Source organism: Balaenoptera acutorostrata, chromosome 9 (genome assembly GCF_949987535.1).
Source record: "Balaenoptera acutorostrata chromosome 9, mBalAcu1.1, whole genome shotgun sequence".
Taxonomy (NCBI): domain Eukaryota; kingdom Metazoa; phylum Chordata; class Mammalia; order Artiodactyla; family Balaenopteridae; genus Balaenoptera; species Balaenoptera acutorostrata.
Window position 1 is genome coordinate 94,190,977 of NC_080072.1, and position 21,351 is coordinate 94,212,327.

The window sequence follows — 21,351 nt, forward strand, 5'->3', positions numbered from 1 at the left end:
GTCTGGCTCCCAGCCCCTCTACGAAGGCTGTTTCCAGTAATGAAAACACCTCACCCCTGGCAAGTCCAAATCAGAACGTATGACCTTCCCCTCCGATCTGTTCTTCCCACAGTCTACCAGTCTTAAGAATGACGTTCCCATTCTCCAGGTGCTCAGGTTAGAAACCCAGGATACACCTTTGCCACCCTTCCTTCTACACCCCCCCCCATCCATTCTTTCACCAAGCCTAGAATAATCTATCTCCAAAATTTATCTCTCCAAAAAAACCGAAAACACTAATTCAAAAAGATACATGCACCCCAATGTTCACAGCAGCATTATTTACAATAGCCAAGACAAGGAAGCAAACTAAGTGTCCATCAACAGATGAATGGATACAGAAGATGTGGTATGTATATAATGGAATACTATTCATCCATAAAAAGAATGAAATTTTGCCATTTCCAGCAACATGGATAGATTTGGAGGACATTATTCTAAGTGAAATTAAGTCAGACAGAGAAAGACAAATACTATATGATATCATTTATGTGTGGAATCTAAAAAATACAACAAACTAGTGAATATAAGAAAAGAGTAACACACTTCACAGATAATAGAGAACAAACTAGTGGCTACCAGTGATGAAAGAGAAGGGAGGAAGGGCAATATAGGGATAGGGGAGTAAGAGATACAAACTATTAGGTATAAATAAGCTACAAGCTATATTGTACAACACAAAGAATATAGCCAATATTTTATAACTATAAATAGAGTATAACCTTTTAAAAATGTGAATCACTATATTTTATACCTATAACATATAATATTGTACAGCAAATATACTTTAATAAAAAAGGAAAAAATAATATATATATATATATATCAATTCCTCTACTTCTCTCCTTCACTGCCATGACCCTAGCCCAGGCCACTATCATCTCCCAAGTGCACCCCCAGTTATTCTCTCAGCTCCCACATTTGTCCCCTTTCAGCCTCTTCTCCCCCTAGCAGCTAGAATGAGCAATCCAAAACCATATCTCCTCACATCATCCCCTGCTTTTCTTCAAACTTTTCACTTAAACTGAGAAAAAGAGAAAAGATCCCAATCCCTTACAAGGCCTGTAAGACCCTTCATGTTCTGGTGCATCACCACCTCAGACCTTGTCCCAGGTTGCAGTGCCCTCTCGTCCCTCCTCATCCATCATGGTCCTCAAACACTCCTAGTCTTTTGGCGTGCGCTGTCCCTCATGCCTAGAAGAGGACACTGGCCCAGGCGTGCCAGGGCTCTTTCCTTGCCTGGCTGACCCTAGATCTAACCCTAACCCTAATCCTAACCTTAACCCTAACCCTTCAAGTCTTAGCTTAGAATGCATGTCATTGGAGCAGGCCTTCCCTGACCACCCTAATCTAAATTCGGTTCCTCCATTTTATTCCCTCCTGGTACCCTGTACTTCTCCTTCACAGCTTGTAATTGTGTAATTACGTGTGCAGTACTCTGTTTCATATTTCCTCACCAGACTATGAGCTCCATGAAGGTAGGGGTCATGTGTGTTTCTTCACCCCTCTATTCCTAACTTGGGGGCACAAATATGAGCAGGTCGTTATCCTCAGGGGACTCACACTCTTATGGTAAAGGCACATGCATGTTCTAATTGAACATCTAAGGCATCAAGGCTTTGAGCTTTGACAAGGTGCTAGGGAATGGCCAAGTTAGCCCAAGAGAGCTCCAGTTTCCCGGAGACAGCGGATGAACTGAGGTCGGTCAGTATGCTGGCTATTTGGTCATGGTGCCTACTACACCTACAGCTCCTGCTAAGGGCCAGCTGCCCAACTATGACCTGCTGAATGAGTAGTCATCACCTGTCTTACCTGACACCATTAACATTGCATAATCATGGGCACCTGACAGAGGGCAACCACACCCCTGGCTCTCCAGCATGGCATGGAGTAGCAATGCTCAAACTTTCAGTCTCAGGATATATTTACATGGTTAAAAATTACTGAAGACCACAGAGAACTTTCATTTATAGGGCTTATACCTATTAATATTTACCAATTTTTCTAATTCTGAAAATATTTATTCATTAATTAACTTGAAAATAAAAATAAACTCATCATATCCTAACATAAACAACATATCTTTATGAAAGACAACTAAATTTCCCAAAATAAAAAAAATGGTACTGTTTTACCTTTCTGCAAATCTCCCTAAGTCTGGTTTACTAGAAGACAGATACTCATATTTGCTCCTACACGCAATCTGTTGTGATATTTTGTTTTGGTTGATACATACAAAGAAAATCCAGCCTCACATAAATATGCAGCTGGAAAAGAGGGGGGTATGTTAATAGCCTTTTCAGATTATTGTGGACAGTCTTCTTTAATACTTCATCAAAACTCGACTCAAAGGTTTGTTGTGATGTAGAATCTGAAACCGCATCAGTGAACTTTTCACACTCTGCTACATTCAAATCTATTGGTCTCTCCAGTACTTTAACTGGATCTTTTTACCCGGGCATGATTGTGTAACATCCTGTCTTGGTCATTTGGAAAATATTGGTTTATTGACTTATGTAGATTTTTTCAAATGACATACTTTATTATGCTATATCTAAAAAGTCACATTCATCAATATCACCAGCAATCAGAAAAGTCTTTAAGTATTGGGAAGCTATCCAGTTCATGGTGGATACAAGTTTTCCAAAACCCTAATGTTTACTGGAAACTTCAAATGTCATCATAATCAACACCATCAGTTATTTTCTTGAAGTGGCAGGCTTGCTTCATCTACTTTCAAGAAAATATCTACAAAATATCAAATCTGAATAACCATAGTTTTTCTGTCCATAAATCTCACAAGTAAAATGATGTTCTATGAAAAAAGTGGTGAGTTCAGCTTGGAACTCAGTCACACAGTGCTTTTCCTGGAGATGACCACTGGACTTCAGTGTGTAAGAGAAGCGCTATATGCGTCCTTCACACAGACTTAAAAAAGACATGTCCTCAGGGGTCGAGATATAACCAAATTAATACTCTTTCCTGCTTCATCAAAGACATACTTTAGTGAAACTAGCTTCTTTTTTTTTTTCCTGCGAGTGCATATGACTACTAGAATGGTTTGGTGGCATTGCCTTGATCTGTGCCAAGGTGCCAGCAGTTTTATCCACAATTATTTTTGTGCCATCACTGCAAGTACCCGCACTATGGAAAAGGCAAGTGAAACTAGTATTATCATGAAAATGGTTTTAAACATATAGAACCCCTGAAAAAGGTCTCAGACCCCAGGGGGTCCATAGACCATGCTTTGAATACCACCAGCCCAGAGCAAAAATAATTATCTAGGACAACCAGATTCCCTCTCTGGAATTTTTAAACCAAGAAATACTGGGCCAATAAGGTAGTTGATAGTGAGAAGTGAACTTGAGAACAGCAGCACCCTTATATCAGAGCCAGCAGGGCCCCTATCCCAGGCCCCATACCTCAGGCTTCCTCTCTGATGCTTGAGACCTTTTGGGGCTAGCAGTATCATCCAGCTGGGGCACCCCAAGCCTGGACTAGGGTTTTCACAGGCTCTGTTCCCTGTTTCTTTCCTTCAGGGTGCTCTAGAGCCTCCTATATGTGGGATTGACCAGATATCCTGAAAGCTAGAGGTCTTGCACCAATGTAGTTGTCCCAGGCTTCCTAGGCAGGCCCAGGCTCCAGGAGGGCAGCCTGGCAAAAGCATTCCTTCTACTGGCCAGTGTGGTATTTATTTCATGGGATTGTACAAAATTAGGTGGACCGAATGATACCGTCATATTTCTTTTGGTGACTCTCACTCATGTCAGACACAAGATGAGTTCAGAACTCTACAGCACCAAAAATCCACCACCAGTCCTTGGGCCTGAGGGGGGCTGGGAGGGTATGCATCAGCTCTCACCCATCTGTATTCCGTCCATGGTGCTGCCTTCAGTCTACAATACCCAAGGGCAATGGGGCACCCAAGCTCCCCTACCAGTAGCACCCCACCCCACCCCACCCCAGGTCTCGCAGGTTCCATGCTTCATATCAGACAGTCCTCTGGGGGTGGCTGACCCATCTCCTCCAAGGGTTTTAGGGATCACTGCTCCATATTGCCAATAGGATTTTCCTATCGATGTCCTCTCTTGATTCTGATGGATATTCCTCCAGGTTGGTCTTAAGCCATCCCAGACAAAGGACTGCCCTTCTTCCTCCACCCATGGGTCCCTCATCTATCCTCCCTGCAGGTGGCATTGTATGGAATAGGAGTGGAGTCAATATTGAAAGAAATCATATTCTAAAGTGCCTAGCAAAGTCAAAAGAAGGTATGTTTGTAAAATGTGCTGTTCAAAGTTTATGGTATAAAATTTCAAAGGATGAATCTAACGTACGTAATACAAAGTATTGTTCACAATCCCTTGAAGACTCTGGGTAAGACTTGCGTTTGTGGTCATCATGAACAAAGAAGCACAGTAACAATCTTTGAGAGAGTCATTAGAAGCCAGTACTCACAGGCGGTATGACAGATGATGCAGGGTCATGAATAATGATGCAAACCAACCTTAACTACATGGTATTAGGGAGCTCCAGAGGCAAGATGATTACATTGTTTCTATGAAAACACATTCCTAAGAGACATGGAATTGTGCATAAAAATATCAAAGCTTCCTTTTTCTCAGTAGGAGATATAAAATTAGCCAGGAGCTGCAAATTTTACAGTATAGAACACAAAGAGATGGCTCCTGGGCCTGAAGAGGAAGAGCTGATTATGAAGACTCTTCACGTGCCCAGACTAGACAATAAACAAATACATAAGTACCTCTCCTTTACCCATTATTCTAAATATTCACTGATAAATTACTATACCTCATATGGGCCCATGAACTTTATAATACATTTTTACAACAGCTTTATTAAAATGTAATTCATATGACATTAAAATTCATCCTTTTAGAGTACACAATTCAGTAGTTTTTAGTGTATTCACAGAGATGTGCAACCATGAAAACTATCTAATTATATGACTTTTTATCACTGCAAAGAAATCTTGTCCCCATCCTTTCACTCCCAAACCCTGGCAAACATTCATCTCCTTTCTGACTCTGTAAATTTGCCTATTCTGGACATTTCATATAAATGAAATTACACAATATGCAGTTTTTCATTTCTGGGTTCTTTCACTTAGCATAATGTTTTCATGGTTCACCCATCGTATAAGATGTATCAGTACCTCATTCATTTTTTTTTGACAAATAATATTCCATTGTGTGTTTATACCACATTTTATTTACCCATTCATCATTTGTTGGACATTTGGATTATTTCTGCTTTTTGGCTACTACAAATCATGCTGCTATGTATATTCATGTATAGGTGCTTATGTGGACATATATTTTATATACCTATGAGTGGAATTGCTGGGTCATATGTTGACTCTATATTTTAGCCTTTTGAGAAACTGCCAAACTGTTTTCCAAAGTGGCTGTACCATTTTACATTCCCACCAGCAATTTATGAGAGTTCCAGTTTTTCTACATCCTCACCAAAACTTACTATTGTCTATTTTTTTTTACAACTTGTTTTGTGGACTAATATATGGTCTATCTTGGACAATGTTTCACATGAACTTGTGAAGAAAGCATAGTCTATAATTGGTGGAGTGTTCTATAGATGTCTGTTAGGTCTAGTTCATTTATAGTGTTTTTACTATTTCCATATTGATTTTCTGTCTAGCTGTTCTATACATTATTGAAAGTGGGTATTGAAGTCTCCAACACTTATTGTTGAATTGTCTATTTTCCCTTCAATTCTGCCAGTTTTTACTTCATATATTTTAGAGGTCTCTTGTTAGGTGCATATATGTTTATACCTGTTATGTCTCCCTGAGGAATTGAACCTTTTCAGTATAAAGTTTCCTTCTTTGTCTAATAAATATTTTTGTCTTAAAGTCTATTTTATCTGATATTAATATAGTCACTCCAGCTCTCTTTTGATTTCTTTTTGCATAGAATGTCTTTTTCCATCCTTTTACCTTCAACCTATTGGTCTTCCTCTGTCTGACTTATTTCACTTAGCATAATGCCCTCAAGGTCCACCCATGTTGTTGCAAATGGCAAGATTTCACTCTTTTTTTATAACTGATATCTGAATTTTATATATACATCCATATCTATATGTCATAATTTCTGTATCCATTCATCCATCGATGGACACTTAGGTTGTTTCCATCTTGGCTATTGTAAATAATGCTGCAATGAACACAGGGGTGTATATATATTTTCAAGTTAGTGTTTTTGTTTTCTTCAAATAAATACCCAGAATTGAAATTGTTGGATTATATGGTACTTCTATTTTTAAGTTTTTGAGGAACCGCCATAGTGTTTTCCATCGTGGCTACACCAACAGTGCATGAGCATTCCCTTTTCTCCACATCCTTGCCAATACTTGTTATTTCTTGTCTTTCTGATAATAGCCATTCTAACAGGAGTGAGGTGATATATCATTGTGGTTTTGATTTGTATTTCCTTGATAATTAGTGATATTGAGTGTCTTTTCATGCACTTGCTCATGTATATGTCTTCTTTGAAAAATGTCAATTCAGATTTTCTACCTATTTTTTAATTGGAGTGTTTGAGTCTTTGCTACTGAGATGTAGAAGGGTTTTTTTTGGTTTTGTTTTGTTTTTGGACACTAGTCCCTTATCAGATATATGATTTGAAAATATTTTCTCCTGTCTAGTAGGTTGCCTTTTCATTTTGTTGATGGTTTCCTTTCCTGTGCAATATACAGGTCTTTCACCTCCTTCATTAAACTATTCTTAGGTATTTCATTATTTTTGATGAAGTTGTAAATGGAATTATTTTTTTAATTTCTCTTTCTGATAGTTTGTTATTGTATAGAAATGCAACAGATTTTTGTGTATTGATTTTGTATCATGCAACTTTACTGAATTCATTTATTAGTTCTAACACTTTTTTGATGGAGTCTTTAGGGTTTTCTACAATATATATAATATCATGTCATCTGCAAATAGTGACAGTTTTACTTTGTCCTCTCTGACTTGGATTCCTTTTATTTCTTTTTCTTGACTAATTGCTCTGGCTAGGACTTCCAATACTATGCTGAATAAAAGTGGCAAGAGTGGGCATCCTTCTCTCTTGCCATTCTCTGTCTTTATCACTTTGCCAATCTCTGCCTTTTGATTGTAGTGTCTAGTCCATTTACACTTAATGTAATTACTGCTAAGGTAGGGTTTACATCTTCATTTTGCTGTTTGTTTTCTATGTTTCATGTCTTTTCTATTCCTCTATTCCTCCATTACTGTCTTCTTTGCGCTAAAATATATTTCCTAGTAGGCCACTTTAATTCCTTTGTTTCTTTTATTCTGTTTTTTGAGTTATTTTCCTAGTGCTTGCCTTGGTGATTACAATTAACTTCCTAACTTAAAACAATCTATGTTGGATAAATACTAACTAAATTTCAATAGATTACAAAAACTGCTCCAATAGAGCTCTATTCCTTGCCCACTTCCTGTACTTTTATTGTCATACAAATTATAAATCCATTGAAACAGCCTTTATAACTCCATCCACCCTATCTGAAAGAACATCAGTGAGGTAGAACTTGAGCCATGGCAAGCCAAAGTTATGAGGAAATACAAACTATGAATAACATGAGGGAAAGGAAGCAGAAGCTATAGAGAGGATGAAAAAATAGAGTATTGGGGAAGCATAAGTTACTTGGTAGAGAGTAGAGCAAGGAGCACATTATAGAGAGTCGCAGAGTCACTTAGTGGCCAAACATTAGAAGAAAGACACACAAATTTCTGCTGCTGCTGTCACTTCAGCCACTCTGAAATCAGAACCACTCAACTGTTTCTGCTCTTTTTGAAACCTGTTCAGCCTCTCGTTGGGGTCTTTAAAATAAAATCCCTGTAAAACGACGTAATTTGAGTGACTGCCTGTTCCTTCAAGCCCAAAGAGGTAAATAAATCAGCCAGACAGAGAAAAAGAAAGGGAATTCCAGGCACAGAATTCAGCATGTGCAACAAAACAGCCGAGTGATAAAATAGCTTAGAGTGTTTTAAAAGATGAAAAATGAGGGCCAGAAAAGAGGAAAGGGCTGAGAAACAGGAGAAGAAAAGTAAAAAGAAAAGGATTGTATTTTGCAGTGGTTAGAGGAGATGCTGATGGAGGCTAACAAGAGTTTTCTCATGTAGTTTCTGTGAAGAGAGGACAAGGTACACAGCTTTATATCCTGGGTTTCCAGGAGTGTGTCAGGGTTTGATTCTCCCTCGTGAAATAAAATTCACATTTTATGGCAAGACAAGAAAAATTTAAACATAAAAATATTTTCTCAGCCCTTTGGCCTCCTCTCTCTCCTCTGCTGTGCACTGTGCATGTGCATTATGCATCAATCAAACCTCTCCCATTGGCCGAAATACCTGCTGAACCATAAAGAGCAACATTCTCCCAGTACCAACAAGACAACTCCTTAAAAGAAAACATTCCTTCTTGATTTTGTAAGGGGTCATGATGGCCCACCACTTTGTACTTGCATATCTGAATTGTGTAAACTGTCAGTATTACATCATTTAATATACAGACCTTTAAAGACGCAGACATAGAGAATGGACTTGAGGACATGGGGAGGGGGAAGGGTAAGCTGGGAAGAAGTGAGAGAGGGACATGGACTTATATATACTACCAAATGTAAAATAGATAGCTAGTGGGAAGCAGCCACATAGCACAGGGAGATCAGCTCCGTGCTTTGTGACCATCTAGAGGGGTGGGATAGGGAGGGTGGGAGGGAGACGCAAGAGGGAGGAGATATGGGGATATATGTATATGTATAGCTGATTCACTTTGTTATAAAGCAGAAACTAACACACCATTGTAAAGCAGTTATACTCCAATAAAGATGTTTTAAAAAAATATGTATATATATAGACCTTTGTCTCAAAAAAACCTACATAACTGTGCTTTGACTTCTAACGGATGGAATAGTTCTCAGGGCTTTCTGAGATGCTTTTCCTGTGTTGTAATCTTCAATTTGGCTCGAATAAAATTTTCCATCTCTTTCTTAGATTGACTGATTAATTTTTCTTTCTTTCTTTCTTTTTTTTTTTTGGCTGCCTTGGGTTATCATTGCTGCCCGCAGGCTTTCTTTAGTCTCAGCAAGCGGGGCTACTCTTCGTTGTGGTGTGTGGCCTTCTCCTTTGCGGTGGCTTCTCTTGCTGCAGAGCATGGGCTCTAGACTCATGGGCTTCAGTAGTTGTGGCACGCAGGCTCAATAGTTGTGGCACACAGCCTTAGTTGCTCTGCGGCATGTGGGATCTTCCCAGACCGGGGATCAAACCCATGTCCCCTGCATTGGCAGGCAGATTCTTAACCACTGCACCACCAGGGAAGTTCCCTGAGTAATTTTTTATTGACATCCTATATGGGGTTAACATCCAGAAAATCCAGACTGAAAGGACCTTGTTTTTTAAAGCAGAAATTCTCAAAGTGTGTTGCCCAGACCAGCAGCATCAATGCCACCTGGGAACTCATTAGAAATGCAAATTCTCAAGGCCCACCCTAATCCTACAAAATCAGAAACTCTGGCAGGGAGGAGGGGTTGGGGTGTGTGTCCAGCAGTCTGCATTTTAATAATCCCTCCAGGTGATTCTGGTGCATGCTAAAGAACCATGGATCTGTACATGCAGGCTTCTGCTTGGATCTAATGGGCAGAAGTCCAGGCAGAATGAAGGAGATACACATGCACAGAGCTTGGCAAGGTGATAACATTCGCCCTCTGTGGAGCCCACTTGCGTGTGACTGGGACTGAAGAAGCCTCACTCCAGGTCACAGGAGTCTGTGCATCTCTATCACCGGCTAAGTGTGGAAATGTGGAGGAAGGAGAGAGAGAGGGAAGCATTGCGTGGGGTAAGGGCAGTGACCTCAGGCCACCTCAGTGAGTAGAGGGATCCAGAATATCCTAGACCCAGGCTCATAGTCACTTATTGTAAGATCCCACCTTAGTGTTCCACCTGATTGCAGCTGTACTCTGCTGATTTCAACATAAACTCAAGATTATAGATGCAGGAGAGCAAGTCCTCCTCCCCCAGGCTATGTCTCTTATCCCCTTAATCAGGAGCTGGAATGTTCAATCCTCCCGCAGCCTTGGCCTATCCCGAGATGGTTCCACCCCTCTTCCAACCTCAATGGTCAGCCTTTGTGCAAGACCAGCTCACTCTCCAGCCTTCAGCAGCTTTGATCATGTAGTTTATTGACCACCAACATCAGAATCAATAGGGAAGCTTACCAATAAATTTTAAATCTGAACCCCATCCCAGAGCAATTAAATCAGAATTTCTGGAAGCAGGCCTGAAACCGAGCAGGACCCTGTGGGGCTCCTGGGCATGGAAGACTTCCTGTTCCCTGTTTTTTGTAGGGAACAGACTCCAGCCTCCATGACCTTCCCTGAGTTGCAAAGGGCAGATTCGAACAATTGCTAATCAGGGAAGGGAGGTGATGCAGAGACAAGGGGGGAGCAGCCAAGAAACCACCTGAGGCAAGATTAAAGGAACCAGAGGAGCTCATCAAGATTAGGAGACCACCTGAGACAAGATTAAAGGAGTGCAGGCCCTGCACACACTCTGATCCTTATCAGCAACCCCACCCTTGAACCACTGTATAAAACTCCTCATCAAATCCCCCTGGGTTGGGACATACAGTTTTTTGGGGGCAGGAGCCCACTACGTCCCCCTTTGCCTGGCAAAGCAATAAAGCTGTTATTTTCTACTTCACCCAAAACTCTGTCTCCGAGATTTGATTCAGCACTAGTCCACAGAGGCCAAGTTTTCGGCATCAGGCCCAGCATTGGTATTTTTAAGGTAATTGCCAAGGTGATTCTAACATGCAACCAGGGTAGAGAACCACTGATGATTAAAGTTTCTGTATGAATTCCATCTTCCTTCCCTCGTCTCTGGTGCTTAAGGGAAGGAAGATCCCCTTTGACTTTGGGACTTAGATCCTTGGTAAGGCGGTCCATGAGACCTGGCTATTCTGCAGGCCATGACATGGCAAAAATGTCCAGTAATTAATATATATACAGGAAGTCCCCTACACACAAACCTTCAAGTTGTGAACTTTCAAAGATGCGAACGTGCATTCCATCAACATCAGAGGTGAGTGAAATTGCAGCTTGCCCTCCATCTCCTATTGCTGACAATCCTTCAGTTCTACCATCTCCCACCTCCTCTCCCTCCTCCAGTCAGTAACTCTTCTTGCCTGTTCACTCGATGTCAGCCCCTGTATGCCAGCTGTTGTACTGTATTACTGTACTTTTCAAGGTACTATACTGTAAGATTAAAAATATTTTCTTTATTTCTTGTGTTTGTTTTTTATGTATTATTTGTGTGGAAAGTACTATAAACCTATTACAGGACAGTACTATATAGTGTGTTAGTTGGGTACCTAGGCTAACTTTGCTGGACTTAACGAACAAATTGGACTTACAATTCACTCTCGGAACAGAACTCCTTTGCATGTAAGGGACTTACTGTAATTACAGTTTAATGATATCCTTTATGGGGCAATCATTCCATAAATGTCTATTACATGTGCCGGACATTGGCGATACAGCAGCAAATAAAACAGACAAAAATTCCTACCTTCATGGAGCCTATGAAAATATATACTATGTTAGATGGTGATAAGTACTATGGGTAAAAATAAAGCAGAAAAAGGAATCAGGTATCTCCCAGGGCTAGAGAGGGTTTACTCTTTTTAGAACGTCAAAGACCTGAGGAGTGGACCCTGTGGTCATCTGGGGGAAGAACGATCCAAGCAGCGGGGACAGACCCTGAGTGTGGATGTGCCTGCAATGTGCTAATTTCTTTGCATTCATCATCTTATTTTATTCTCACAGCGAGTCTTTAATGGAGGTATTATCCCCATTGTTACATATGGGATTCAGGAAGGATAAGTAGTCTGCCCAAGTTCACAGCGAGTGTCGGAGCTGAGATTCCAAGTCAGTGTGACCTCAGCAGCCCTGCTTTCAACCACCACTCTACTGCCCTGTCAGCATCACGCCTCACCGCTGCCAGGGGGTCATCACGGGCGACAATGTCTGGGGAGTGACGAGTCCCCCAAGGAGCAAGAGCATGTGTACGGCCCCACTACCTCCATCCCCCCGAGTCTGGCTTCCATGTGGGCATTGATGCTGTCCCTCCCTGCTTCTCTCCTCCTACTTCCCCATTTCCTTCCAACACACACACATGCAACTTTTTGAACAGACCCTGGCCTTCTTCCTGTCCTATCTGTCTCTCCTGGTCTGCTGCCCACAGGGGGACTGTAGACCAGACAACCCAGTGTGTCCCAGCTCACAGGGTTCCAGTGTGACTCCAGCATCTCAGAGTTTCTGTTTAGTAGGTAATACCATCCACTGGGGACTTCCTCATCCCCTTAGCAACTCTCCCGGGCCTCAGGAGAGGCACCTTAGGTGCAAGGCTCAGAGTACTCTTTACTCCGATCCAAAGCCGTCCCAAGGCATTTGATTCCCCACAAGTCTCTAAAGGGCAATTCCTCTAAGAGGAAGGATACCTGCAACTTGCAAGTCTCTAACAGGTCAGCCAGGGGACTGGCCCCAAGAGTGGGCACCTTCTCCTCTCACTCTTCTCTTGGGCTTTCCTTCCTCCCTCTCTCCCCAGTTCGAGAATGGCTTCATGTCAGAACATGAGATGTGCTCTTAGTCATAGAGAAAGGTCATTTCCAGCAGGCATTTAATGGTGAAAACCCACATCGCCATCGTAGGAGCACAGGCAAGAGTCTCCATTTCCTAGGAAGCTGGCTGGACACACTCAGCTCTCAGCTGAAGGCGATGAAATGAAGACACCAGTGCAAGGCACAGCCCTGGTCCCTTCCCTACGTGTCCTCCAGGCCATCCATGCTCATCCAACAAACACTTACCAAGAACCAACTTGGTCCTTTCCACAGCTAGCTGGGAAGACAGAGTCCAACAAGGCAAAGTCCTTGCCTTCAGGGAGCGCTCAGGATGGGAGGGAGGGCCAACAACCCCCCCTCAGAGGCGACCACCGTGACGCCCATGCAGTGTCAGAAGTGTGCGAGCAGACGTGCCAGGACACCAAAGATGAAGGCGTCCCGGGCGAGGGAGAAGTAGGAGTCAGGGAAAGCTTCATGGAAGAAGTAATCACTGACGAGTTTGCAGGATCAGTAGGAGTTGGCCTGGCAAAGGGAGAAGAGTGTGACACCGTCAGGGCAGGAGGAGCACCGTGTGGGCAGGTGTGGGGAGGCAACTCTGAGAGCATGCAAAGGGCAGCAGGGGAAGTTCAAGAGACGGAGTGAGGGAAATGGCACCCGAGAAGTAGGAGGACCAGATTTTGCAGGAGTTTGTGTATTTGATTCAGGAGTTCTGACATTACCCTGGGGACACTGGAGAGCTATGGACAGACCTGAGACAGAGGAATGGCTCAATCCAATGTAGGTTTTAGAAAAATCAATCTGGTGGTGGTGTAGAGTGAGGACGGAGTAAATCAGGGAGACCAGTGAGGAGGCTGAACCCAAAAGCAGAAGGGGAGATGAAGAGAGCCTGAGCTAAGGAGCTGTGAGAAAGAAGAGGAAGGTTCCAGCTCAAGGACCATCAAGGAGGGATTCGGAGGACTCTGATGATTGGAGGAGGAAGGGAGGGAAGAGTCAGGATAACCCCAGGTTTCTGGCTTGGACATTGGAGGACGGAGGATAGAGGGTGATTCCATTGGCTGGGCTGCGGGTAGGGGCCGCCCTTTGTTGTCTGGTACCCAGACCCGGGTGGTTAGTGGCCCAGGGTGTAAGAGCCCAGTAAGGGAGCTGTCTGGGGCTTGGGCTCTGGAGTCGCTGGGTTGCATGTGAAAGGTGCACTTACAGGGGTGTCCTTTACCCTCTCTAGGAACCGGCCAGCCCTGGGAGGGGCAATCCCCCCAGAGTCAGGGAGGCCCAGAGGTCAAAGCATCAGAAAATGAAAACGTATGATTAATACGTGTCAGTTTATTTATCCCCGTCCTGTGTGCCTGGCACAGAGCAGCTGTTCAGTGGATGCTTGCAGAAAATGAAGAAAAGCAGCACAGGAAAAGCCGTTATGTGTCTGGAGGACCAAGGCCAGGAGTGGGAGGTGTTGAGCGGATTGTATTCTGTCCCCAACAGGCCAGAAAGTATAGGCTGAGGGACAGGTGGCAGGAAAGGGGTGTTCTGGGAGGGATGAAGCCTCTTTAGAGCACAAAGTGTTTTAAGAGAGGGGCAGGGCTTCCCTGGTGGCCGTGGTTAAGAATCCGCCTGCCAATGCAGGGCCCTGGTCCGGGAAGATCCCACATGCTGCGGAGCAACTAAGCCCGTGAGCCACAACTACTGAGCCTGTGTGCCACAACTACTGAAGCCCGTGCACCTAGAGCCCGTGCTCCGCAACAAGGGAAGCCACTGCAATGAGAAGCCCACACACCTCAATGAAGAGTAGCCCCTGCTCGCCGCAACTAGAGAAAGCCTGCGTGCAGCAACAAAGACCCAACACAGCCAAAAATAAATAAATAAATAAATTTTTAAAAAAAAGAGAGAGGCAATTTTAGTGGGACCCCACCACTAGGAAATAAATGGAACAGCTGGGGATTCAGGAGGGCTCCAAAGCCCCACTGAGTGGAGCCCCACAGGGCCTTCCCAGGGGTCCACATGGACCCATCATCTCCTTCTGCATAATTACCAACACCGTCCTCCCTCTCCCATCCAGTGTCTAGGATTCTGGCTAGAGCTGCCATCCTCATCCCGGGGCCTGCCCTCGCCTTGAGCCCAGGCAACTTGCATTGTTCCCTGGACTCAGCAGGCTGCCCAGGCCTTGAATCAAAAAGCTACTTTCTTTCTTGTGCTGGCACAAAAGAAAGTTTGGCCTCTTAGATGGATTTTTCCCCACTCTTCCCCACCAGGACCAGACCAGACCCTGAGAAAGGAATTATAAACGACTTTTCTCTTGGCTGAATAGTGAGATCTTCATCGCATCTTTCAAGCTCATTTTGGGGATCAACATTCTCCCCGAGATCCCCAGGGGTGCATGTTCTGGAAGAGGGGAGTGAATGCACTGGGCAGTTTAATACTGATAGTTCTGTCACCAAAAAGCTCCATGTATAAACATGTCCCTGACGGTGACAAAGGGCTTCTGCACATTTGCTTTTATCTGATATTCATAGCCCGGCAAAGGGGAAAGGGAGTGTATTATTCCCATGTTATCCATGTTGGAAACTGAGGCTCAAAACAGTCAAAGAACTTGTCCAAGGTCAGGGCAAGGACAGAGCATCTGAGTCCTGAGGGGAACATTCTGGCCCTGGCCCTGCTGGGAGGCACCGTGCGACCTGCTCCCGGGGTTCAGGGAAAGAGGTGAGCTTCTGGCCTCCTCAGGAGGCACGGGTAATGCAAAGAACACATTGCATTTGGGGCTTTGGGAACCCCCCAAAAATGTGTGCTTGAACCCTGTCTCTAACCCTCACCAGTTGTGTGATCTGGGGTGTGTTACTTAGCCTCTATGAGCCTTGGTTTCCCCATTTACACAAAAAAGAACAGACTGCCCCCTGGCAGGGTTTTTATAAAGATTCAGTGAACCAGCGTAGTTAACATGCCTGGCTCAAGTGCCTGATACGAATGAGGTGTCCCCAAAAGCACTGGTTCCCTCCCTGTTCTTCTGAGCCAGGGGCAGTGGTTTGGCCACAAGAAAAGAGGCCACACACTCAATTCTCAGAGCCATGGTTAGGTTGGAACAAGTTCCTTGCTCTTGCAGAAGCCTGAGTTTGGCGTGACCTGGGAAGCTGACCCCTTGAGGTTTCTGGGCTATGAGTCAGCGGTACGCAATCTCTGAGCACGATGCTCAAAGCCCGGGAATGGGTACCGCACGCCGGAAGCTGAGCAGAAGCCCTCGAGGGTCACTGGGCATCAGTGACTTGTGTCCACTTGGGTGAGCGGTGGCACCAGGGGACCGGGGGAGGGACGGGCTGCTGAACTTGACGGGGACGATCCCATGAACACAGGCAGCTTCCCTGCACCTCCCCGACTTCCCTTAATAGCCCTTTCCCTCCCACTCTCCAAGAACTCATTAAATCCTTCCTTAATGCTATTCTCTTCTGGCGTGAACACCAGAGATAACAAGCCCCATAAAATTGCTCCCAGCAGGAGATTCCTTTTGTTAATCCTGAAATAAACTCTTTCCAACTTCAAGGTGTGGTGACTAGTTTGAAACCTTGACCAACGGGTCAGCTGCCACCCCGTGACCTGATTCTAGAGGGTGCTGGTCCTGTCAATCTGTGCGGCTCTGACTGACTTCATTTACTCAGTCTGTTCCGCTTAGTGTTTGTTCTTGAGAAAAGCCAGCCTGGCCTCTTGGGACCTTCCCTTAACAGACTGAGTTTGCAATGGCTGTCCCCCCCCCCCCCCACACACACACACTCCGTTGTTTCCTATCAATTTAGCTGCTTTTCCTATTCCCTTTCATTCCAATCTCCTCTTAAGTTTTTCAACCCCCTACCTTCAGTGGAAGTTTAACGGGCTCTTTCTCTTTACCTGGAAGGACCAAGGCCAGAAAAAAGGTAGGTGTGAGGAGGATTCAGGAGCCAGGACCACATCACACCCACAGCCTCGGAATCCCACCAGCTTTCTGCACCGGGTCTGTCCCACCCTCTTGGTATCTTGGATCCTGCAATTAAAAGAGAAACAGAGGCTTCCTGGCTCACGGACCCACTAGGACAGTTTACTGACTTCATGATACCTGATACTTCATGATAGTATCATGAATCCAGACCAGGGAGGGCTCAAGCCCAGCTCCGAAGAGCACATTTCCAAAAAGTTCACACGTAGGTAAGTCCCCCTCCCCAACTGTATTGCATGTTGCACAGTTACTACTGAAACCCCATCCTGAATATCATCATCTGATGATAGCACTGAGGGCATTATTGGGAAAAATTATGTACAAAGGCAATGTTCATTCCCAGTGATAAGATATTTGACCTCAGAGGTCTAATGTGAATTCTTATCTTCAACAGGCACAAGAGAGCATGGTGATTAGGCATACAGGCCCTAGAACCAGAGCGTGGGTTCAAATCCCAGCTCTGCCACTTACTAGCCATGTGACTTTGGGCAAGAAGATGCTTAACCTCCTGGTACCTCAATATCCTCATCTGTAAAATGGAGTTAATAAGAGCAATCATCCCATAGGTTGGTGCATACAAAGTGCATAAAACAGTGCCCAGCATATAGTAGGTACTCAGTAAATGGAGCTGTTACCAGCTTCTTGTTGGTGGGCTTTTGTAGTCCATGGAATCTCCATAAGTGTATGCAGGTAGAATTTTCCAGTTGGTTGTGAGGTCTCTCAATAGCCTGACAGTTTGCTGGGATTCTCCTAAAGCCCACAGATCATAGATCAGACAGGTACCAAGATTACACAAATGCCACATGCTGTTCATGGGAAAGACGAACCCTGTGTAGCCACCACACACACACACACACACACACACACACACACACACACACACACACACACACATCCTGCCAGTTTTGAGAGAAGTGCCTCTCAACACCCACACTGAAGAAGTAGGTATTAGTGCAACTCTAACTGTCCAACTTCGGCCATGGTGAGGACCAACTTCTGTCCCCCAGGGAATGACCAACACACACAAATCACATAATGCCCTTTACTCTCAGGGTAGGAATAATCTCGTGTATCTTCAATTTCCATATGTGGTTCGGGATTTCTCAAATATTTGATTTAAATTTCATTTAAAATATATCAAAACCATCTAAAGCACAATGAAAATGTGATATGCCCAATTTGGGTACCTGGAGAACACCAGCCCATTTACTTAGGATGCCAAAATATCTCATTGCTACACAGGCCTCTGAGTTATGTTTTCCCTTAACTAGAGACTGTCCTGAGACTAAAAGTCAAGCTGTGAAAAACCTACTGCTATTTACAACTGCTTAACTGTGAAAATCAGGATTTCTTGGTGCTATATGACTGTTCTGGACTAAATGTTTGTGTTCCTCCAAAATTCATTTGTTGAAGCGTTAACCTCCAATGTGATGGTATTTGGGGGTGGGGCATTTGGGAGGTAATTAGGTTCAGACGAGGTAACAAGGGTAGGGCCCCCATGATAGAATTGGTGTCCTTATAGGAGGAGAAACCAGAACTCTCTCTCTCTCTCCATCAGGTGAGGACATAGTGAGAAGCATACCATCTACAAGCCAGGAAGAGGGGACTCATCAGAAACCAAACCCTTCTAGACCTCACTCTTGGGACTTTCCATCCAGGACTGTGAGAAAATAAATTTACGTTGTTTAAGCCACCTAGTCTATAGTATTTTGTTATGGTAGCCGAAGTTAAGAAATTTTAACAAACTAAATCATAATGAAAATATGTTTTACCATTTTGGGTACATTGGAGACCATTAGCACATTAACTTAGAATACAAAATTAACACATTTTTATGCAGGCTTCTGAATGAAGTTTTCTCCTTTTGATTAAAGAGCGTCCTGAGACTAAAAGTCCAGCTATGAAAAACCCATCGCTATTAGCAATTACTTAGCTGTATAAGTCAAGATTTCCTGGCGCTTTGCAACCAAACCAAAACCTGGAAGTGAACTGGGTCCAGAAACTGATATAACTCTGCAATTTGATGCATGGCCCCTGACTTCAAATTCCTATGCTCATCAAAACGACATTATTGCTCACATTGGTTTTATACTAAGTAGGTATCACCAATTTGGAACTGCAAGCTAAATGAATACTAACAAAACATTGTTTCTGTCTCATCTATTTAAGGGTTCCAAACAAAGATTTTATTTTTAAAATAAGTTAGAAATCTGACTCTATCGGTTATGATGGGTGCCTGTGCCCACATGCGTGCCTCTCCCAGAGGAGCCTCTCAATTATATACGCACAGGCTCGCGTAAGATCTGACTGTGACTCTCTCCGCCTTTAATGCTTTCAGTGACTCCTCTCCATTTCCCATAGAATAAAGTGAGGACTCCTTGGTTCATTCCCACATGTTGTTCACTGGCATCAGACCTGCTCCTGGTCCATAATCATAGGACCACTTGCACAGAATTACTTGGCATTTCCCAGAAATGTCAGGTATTTCACGCTGTTCCCTTGACCCAAAACGCCCTCATCCTTTCTTCCTCTCCCAGCCACATTGCCCCACCCCTGCCCCAACTCAGTTGACACCCATCAGTCAAGGTCCAGCTCAAGTGGAATCTCCTTACCCAGCTCCATGCCTCATCCGTGCTCCTGCAGCACCTTATTCCTGGCCCTGTCCTGAAATGGTTGGTCCAAGTTCCCGCATGACTGTGAGCTTCTACTGAAATAGTGAGATGTTTATATTTACATCCGCACACAACAGGTATTCAATAACAGTGAAGGAAAGAGAGGCAGGGAGGAGGGAGGGAAGAGGAAAGGGAAGAGGTGAGAAGGGAGGAGAGGTAGGAGAGAGGAAGGGATGGTCCAAGGCCAGCAGGGGAGATCCGGCAGGACTGGGTCCTCCATGGTGATGATACTGACAAGGCAGGCACAAAACTAAAGGCAGCCTCTCGTGCCTTGATGGTCCACCTCCTACAATCATGGAAAAAGCCCTTCCAGAATGAGCTATGTTCTGCACTACCTGTACGACTACTCTGTTACTCACTCTTTCAAGATAATAATACCTTTGATATCATTTCAGTCTCAAGACAGTAAGCCTTATGAGGTAGTATTACTCCTATTATATAGATGAGGAAACCAAGACCCAAGGACATAAAGTGATGGGCCAAGGTTTGGACCCAGGATTCCAAGATGAGCCTGATCTGACCCCTCTGAGGGCCCCCGTTTACCCACCATTGTGTTTGTGTGTACGTGTACAGGAGCACGCACACTTTGGCCAGGCACTGGCAGTGGGGGGGGGGGGGGGGGGGAGGGGCGCTTCGGGAAGAGAAGCGAGTTCATCTTTTCTGTTAAAAACATGATTCAATCAAGGCTAGCCATATTGCGAATTTGAGTCAGCATTTTGTCTTGGGCTTTTCATTCTCACAAATATGTTGGTATGGAAACCACACTTCTGAGATTATGATCAAAACATTGTTTGCCTTCATTGGCTTTCTTAAAACCTTACATGCTAATATAGTAGGTGGGAAATTTCTACATTTACCACATCAATTCTTTCTTGGCAGCAAACATCTATCTGTAAATGGCTGTAAAGTAGTTATAGCAAACTCTTTCAAAATATTCCATATTTGTGCTGTTTAGCAAATAATAAATATAACCCATTTTTAGTGTCTGTCTCCAACTAGATCATAAACCCTTCGAAGGTAGTGCTATTTTATTCAGTTCTGGGTGCTGAAGCCTTAGAGGGGTCATGGTACCAAGAAGGCATTCAATAAATGGGGTTTGACTGAATAGATATGACATCTGGCAGATTTGCCCCTACAGGTTGGAAACAATAACCTTTCACATTTGCCTAGCTCTATGCAATCTGAAAAGCCTTCTCATTACTTAATTTTACTGGTATTCCCATCTGCTCTGTGAGTTGCACAGGAAGTATATTATTAGTCCCATTACATAGAGGAGAAAATAGAAACTCAGCAAAGTCCAGTGACAGCTGGGCTCGGTTAACAGCGATAGAAGACAGATTAGGACCCAGACTTCAGGGCTCTGGGGCCAGCACTCTTCTCTCCTTCCACCCAGCCTCCTCTAAATGCGTCCCGCACGTGGTAACAAGAATAACTGAGCCACAGGCTCCATATGAGGCTGGCACACCCTGGGCTGCTCTTGTGTTGATTCTACTGTTTTATGAGTGTCTTCTACAGTGGTTTAGTTTTCTATTAAAATGCTAGAGGTGCCGTAACAGAAAACCGCAGACTGGGTGGCTTAAAGAACAAATCTATTTCTCACAGTTCTGGACCCTGGAAGTCCAAGATCAAGGTGCCATCACGGTGGGTTTCTGGTGAGAACTACCCTCCCCGCTGCCAGATGGCCACTGTGTCCTCACGTGGCCTCTTCTCCATGTGAATGAGGAAGGAGAGAGAGCTCTGGTGTCTGTTCCTCTTATAAGGACAGCATTCCTATGGGATTAGGGCTACACCCTTAAGACCTCATTTAACCTATATTACTTCCCTAAAGGTCCTACTCCAAATACAGTCACATTGAGGGTCAGGACTTCAACACATGCATTGGGAGCAGGGAAGTGGGGACGGGATGGGGGGGAAGGGGGTGGAAGACACAATTCAGTCCATGACCAGATCTCTACAAAGCACATACAGATTCATATCCCAGCTCCTTTCCCACTGCCTTTCCTTGAACCTATACATCTATTTTCCTAATTAACTCTGACTC